Genomic DNA, 6,696 nt, shown 5'->3' with positions numbered 1-6,696 from the left:
GATGCTTCGAGTAAGTAGGGTGACTACTGTTTCACGTTCCTCCCTTCGTTTAGGCATGATGCATGTGTATGCGGAGAATTGTGACAGATACTGATCTATCCTCTACATCAATTTAAAACGCCGCTGATGCCTGCTGTACTAACGCCTCCTAGACATTTGGGTCTGCTTCTGTTTGCTTTGTGGTGCGGCGTTCGAGGAAGCGGCTAATGAAAGGGCGCACGGACGCCCGGATCGGACGCCCGGTGAGGTCAGCTTCGTATATGCATTAATCGCTTTGTGACGTCATGACCTGTCGTGACGGTACATCGCGCGCCTCTTGTCTAATATAACCAGCATTTCGTTGAACACATTGAAGTTCACCGGAGTTCTATAATTCGTCTACAGGAAAGAAAAGGCGCTGTATCTGTTACTCGCGGAATTTCGCTATCATTCTCACTGTAGAAAAGGAAAATTTTGAAGTGTGTTTCACAATCCGGGGCGTGGCACCCAATGCATTTAGCGCCACACCACGTAGAGCCACGCCCCGGATCGTGAAAAGACTGAACACTTTGCCAATGTGACATGGGCGAAGACAGCGACCAAGTACTTAGGCATCGATCTGGATAGTTACCGCCAAAGTGAGCAACACTGGACAGGGAAGACGCAAGAACTACGGGAGTAAGCAGAGAAGTGGAAAGGCGCGAACATAATTTCGTCAGGGATATACAGTATGTAATCGTTTTTTCATCAGCAAGCTATAGTACGCGTTGCAAGTGTTGCATTGTTCGCGAGTAAACTTACAAAAGCTTCACAGGAATTTTGCCGTTTTCATTTGGTCGACGGAACGGGAACGCTGCACCGGGACGAATCTGTTCCGGCGGGTCAAAGATGGGAGTCTGGAGCTCGGGCATCTCTTTTTACGCCAGGTGATCAATCAATTTTCTGTTTTTTCGCGACGTTGCACCGTCTGCCAAGCTTGGCTGCGGCGCCTGTTGCCTGAGTTTGTTGTCTCCACCGAAAAAGTAGCGTGTGGAATTTATGGACATTAGAGGGAGGTCACCGAGAGTGTTAGATGTCTTTCAGCGCATTTCACTGTGGAATATATTGTCTGGTGTAAAGAGGAAAAATTTGGTGCAGGGCCATATACAGTGGAGGCCCTGGCACAGGTGTATTAAAGAGAGTAACGAAAATGCAAGTTCCGCCAGGCGCTAACACCTTCTTTTTTTAAATTACATACCGGAACATTACCAGTAAAAACGTTTTTAGAGGAAAGGGGCTTTTGTTGACCGTGGGGAGCACATTGTTTATACTGTAAGCAGCCGGATACAATAGACCATGTTTTTTTACATTGTTGGGAAGGGGTATAATTTTGGTATGTATTACACCACATCAAAAAGAAGGATTTTTCGCTACACTCGCAAGGCATTCAATATTTAAGCATAGGAAATGAGGATGGCGTTCCATTTGACGTAATTAGCTTACGGCCCTCCACTGTATATGACGCTACAGAATGGAAGGCTATCAATGTAGCAGGGATGGCAGACCTGCTCGAATTTATTTTCGTTAGAGTATGGAGTTGTTTATTGCCATTCAAAAATTGGCTGCAGAACCTCCCAAATGGCTGTCAAGGGTAGAGCCTTTGTTGTTGCTGCGGGAGTTTTAAAGCGACGAGACCAGTCTAACACTGGCTGATTATGACATTCATTAGTGTGCATTGCCTTGTGTATCTTTTTTCATGTTTTAATCGGAGTTTTCTTACGTCTTATGTCGTATGACAAAGCCAGGCAATAACGAAAAACAAAATCCGGGCCGCGGCGCAGTGCTAAAGCGCTGGGATGGGGATCAAAGGGATGGAGGTTCGATTCCCCGGTGAATGACGAGGTTTATTAATATTTATTTTTAAGTATCAGAACCGCAAAAGGGTGACACTTTTGCTGCCGACAACAATGAACCATTAAAGGCTTTCGCCTTAATATTCACCCCCGCCCAGCCCACTTCTGCTGTAGCTCTAGATTTAGCTGCAGCATGTACAAATAGAATAAATGTGTAAATAAGTGAAGATACTTGGAGTCCCTTGGATCCAACACTTCTGATGCTAGTGTGATGGAAAGAAACGGCGCTATCGGTATTGCATGAGTGCATTTGAGAATGATAAGAGGCTTGGGCCTGATTTGTGATGAAGAAAGTCACTCTTCCGTGAACTGGCGACAAATGCAGACTGCGCGAACTACCTCAGCGTCCGAGACATAGGTATTATTATTAATATGCAGTTTAATAAATGCGAGACGAATGCGGTCACCCATTTTAAGGCGGAAGCCTTTAATGGCTCTTGGTTATCAGCAGGAAAGTGTCGACAAAAATGAACCGTTTTTCCCACTTGTCAGTTGGTCGATCGAGATGTGATGTCACAGGCAACGAATTTCAAACGAGACCAATTGTACTTAAGCAAGTAATTTCTTAACTAATTACAGGGTAGGCGTGGTAGTACCTAAAGTGAGTCTGGGTTGATTTAGTTATTTAATTATTTAACAAATCAGGCTAATTCACTAACCAATAGTAATGGTTAACTAGTCACTAACAGTACTATTAAATAACTAGTCATTAACTACTTAGTCACGACTAAATAGTCGTTGGTAATGACAGATGACCGATTATGACGCCACCACATGGTGACGTCATGCCTGGTGATGACGTCATTATGAGATTCACGCATATACGGTTTCCTAGCTTCGGGGGTTAGCCCGGTTTTGGGATTAGAATTACGTTTGCCGCTTCCTCTGCCGAGGCAGGTGCCCTTTAGTCCAAATTTCTTGCATATACTCAGTAAGAGCGCTGATGGAGTCATCATCCAGGTTTCTTAAAATTTTGTTAGTTATCCCGTCAGGACCCGGGGCCGATTTTGTTTTTAGTCCCAATATTTCTGCCCTGACCTCCGCCTCCGTGATGGGTGCATCCAGCTCCTCGTTGGGAGCTCCGTCATACTCTGAGAGGGGGGCACTATGAGTATCGTCAATGTACATGTTGACTAGTGCATCCATACATTCCGCGTCTGTACCCTTAAACGCGTGCCTGGCTTTTGATAATCTAATTCCTGACTGGGATTTTGAGTTGGTCGGATCTAATAGGTGTCTCAGCAGACCCCACGTTCTGGAAAGGCTCATGCCCACTTCCATCTCATCGCATTTGCTGCACCAATTCTGTTCGCATAATTTAACCTATTTCTCTAACCTCATGCATGGGAAAATTGATAGAGCATGTAGTCCAGACACGACGGACGCGCTTTATGGAGAAACACGACCTGTGGCCGCACGAGATGGTCGGCTTTCGACCGGGTTTGAGCACGCAGGACGTGATGCTCCGACTCAAATACGACATACTCGGCTCGCGTTCTAGAGACGCCAAAGTGATTCTCGGCCTGGACTTGACAAAGGCTTTTGACAAAGTTAATCACGAAGCGATCCTCCACGGTCTCCAAGAAATCGGAGTAGGTGAACGAACATATGAGTACATCAAGGACTTCTTGTCAAACAGAACTGCCTGCATAAAGTTTCAAGACATTCAGTCCCCCACAGTGAAGTTAGGTAGCAGGGGGACGCCGCAGGGCTCGGTTCTCTCCCCGTTCCTTTTCAACGTGGCTATGAGGGGCCTCCCAGAAGCTCCGAGGAGCATAAAGGGGCTAAATTTTAGTATTTATGCGAATGACATCAATCTCTGGGTTAACCAGGGTAGTGATGCGAGCATTGAGGAGCGCCTGCAGGCGGCGGCGGACACTGTCGTAGACTACGCTGCCAGTAGGGGTCTATCATGCTCGCCGCAAAAATCAGAATTATTCGTCTATAACCCAAAGTCACTCCGATGCAAGCGCAGCTGGGAATTTGACATTAAAGTAGAAGGAAAACCAGTTCCAAAGGTAGATCAAATCAGGATCTTAGGACTATTCATTCAGGAAAATGGATATAATGATGGAACAATCAGAAAGCTAGAGGGATTCGCCACACAAGCCATTGGAATATTTAGAAGAATCGCGTTGAAAGGACGAGGCCTGAAAGAAAGAAGCTTGCTTAAATTCATCCAAGCTTACGTAATAAGTCGCGTGAGCTCTGCCACGCCGTTCTTAAATATCAGGTCGGAGGAGAAGAAGAGGTTAGACTCTCTTATTCGACGGTGCATAAAGAGGGCCCTGGGCTTATCAATTACCACATCCACAGAGAAGCTCCTTTCTATGGGAGTGCACAATAGCTGGGACAAAATAGCGGAGGCTGTCAGAGTTTCGCAGCTGGAAAGATTAAGTCGAACGACCACGGGTAGGACTATACTCGAAATGGTAGGCCTGCAGACAGATAGGGGACTACGAGAAAAATCAAGTATCCAACAGGACTGCCGAGAAAATCTAATCATTTCCCCCTCCCTTGTAACATGCATGCCATATTCAAACACAGAGAGGAGGGAGAAGAGAGCAGAAGCACTAATCAGACGGTTCTATTCGATGGACAGCATGTCGGTTGCGTACGTGGATGCGGCAAGTGGCAAAACGGGGGCGGCGGTCACCTCGGTGGTCGACGGCCGAGGTGCCCCGGTATAAGCCGCCACCATTAGAAGCCGCAACACTCAAATGGCTGAAGAAGTTGCAATAGCGCTCACTTGCGTCGGAACGCAAGCCAATTTCATAATAAGCGATAACAAAACAGCTATTTTGAATTTTGGAAAGGGTAGGGTCTCGCCGGAAGCGGCAAGGATTCTGGCCAGTAGACGAACAGGAAAATTCGCCTAATTTGGACCCCTGCACACACGTCCGTTCCTGGCAACGAAGCGGCCCACGCGTTAGCCCGAGCTCTCTACTTCCGGGTAACTGTGGAGCCACCCGATTGCCGAAACATGGACGAGCGTCTGCAAAATTATACGGAGATTCTTCAAAATTACAGGTTAAGCAGGAGACAGGTGCCACCACCGGATAAAAGTCTAAGCAATAGGGAGGCAGTCGCATGGCGGCGCCTGCAAGCTGAGAACTTTGTAAACCCGGTCCCCTAGTAGCACAATATGTTTCTGTAACATTGCAGCAACATTGTCAATGTTGTATAATGTTGCGATAACATTGGACTACATTTATCCAACATAATGCGAAAACTTCCAACATTCGATAACGTTGCTGCAATGTTAACAAGTAACATGCTGGCAATGTTGCTCTAAAGTGGTCTTTCCACATTGCAGCAATATTGTCAAATGATGTAGAAATGTTGAACCACATATGATGACATTGCTATAACATTATTTATTTTATTGGCTAACTGTCGTTCTTTAAGACTATTTCTGCAGCCCAAACAGAAAAGCCGGTATTAGGTCACTCCACTGACATTCACTTCCCCGCATGACAATGTTTATTTATTTTTTAGTTTGAGTGCAACCTTGCATGTCATGTGCATGCGATGAACAGTACAAGTGCACTGAACTTTGTTACACTGAGAGAAATATATATATTTATATGCAATATATTTAGACTGCTGGGATTGCATTATCTTTCAATTAAACATGCGGACTTAAATTATAACTGCTGAAAAATTTTAGTTCTGTTTTCACTAATGCCCCGCAGCCTAATGGTCATGAAGATCGTCGCGAATCCAAATCAAGTCGAAATCGCGGCCGCGCCGAGAGCCATTCCTGCCAAACCGCGTGTAAGCGGCGATCGCGGCAAATTCTTCACCTGCTTGGAGCATTTTCCTTCCTCCATGGCTCACGTGTGTTTCCCTTATTCTAGCATAGTTTTCTTGTGGTCGCCGTGTTCTTGCTGCTGTGTTGCATTGCGGCTTCATAAGAATTCAGCTGAAATGACGGAGGCCTGCACAGAGGATAACATCAGTGGTGAGTGATTTCTAACCTACGTTATTGAGCTGTGACACGTGTTGCCTGACACAAAGCCAGTAGTGCATATATGCATGGGTTACTCATGCCCTTCGTGATAGTTTGGTAAAGTGCGACATTCATTGTATCATGAAGAGAGTGAAGTGTTCGCTAAGCGAAGTGTCGATCCGGCAACGACGAACTAGAAAACTGTTCGGCAGATGTCAGTCCTGATAATGGTCGTGACAGCTGTCCATGTCTGTGTTCATAGAGCAGCATAAAAATTTTGTAATTAGAGATGTGCCCACCAAGATGCTTAGCTTTTTTCGATTTTTTTTTTTTCAGGGATGCAGCTTCACTTGTGACGACATCATGATTTGGAAGAGACCCTCATCGTGACCAGCTGGAGGCTACCAGGGCACAAGCATTTTTAGACATGCTAAATTGTTCAGTCAAATGCTGACAATACTTGTTTGTAGTTTTCCAGTGCAATGGCGCATGTCCAAACAAGGAAGGATTAAACTAGTCGTAATGACTCTACTGTTCATAATATGTCTGCTTGTTTCTGAATACCGAACTAGGTTGTGCTCCCACTTTGTATATTTGTGTGAAGTTTCTGCACAAAATAGTGCTACACTGTGCTATAGTGTTTGCGTAAATAGTTTACTGAAGTGTTTTATATTTGTAAATGCAAGTTGAGGGGTGGTGGGTGCATTTTCATGCTATGCTATTGTGCCCAGTAACTGTTCAAAACATTATCTCTGGTTCTTGTTCCTGAGTAGACTGTGTGTTGTTTTGTAGCTTTGTTGCAAGTTACTCTATAAAGTAATTAAATAAAATAAATCTTGTCTGTGAAGTGTAGGCCCATGTGGCACATGCCAA

Source organism: Amblyomma maculatum, chromosome 1 (assembly GCF_055883805.1).
Source record: "Amblyomma maculatum isolate TAMU_Amacu chromosome 1, ASM5588380v1, whole genome shotgun sequence".
Lineage (NCBI taxonomy): Eukaryota > Metazoa > Arthropoda > Arachnida > Ixodida > Ixodidae > Amblyomma > Amblyomma maculatum.
The sequence above is the reverse complement of the archived record's forward strand: the minus strand, read 5'-3'. Positions refer to the sequence as shown.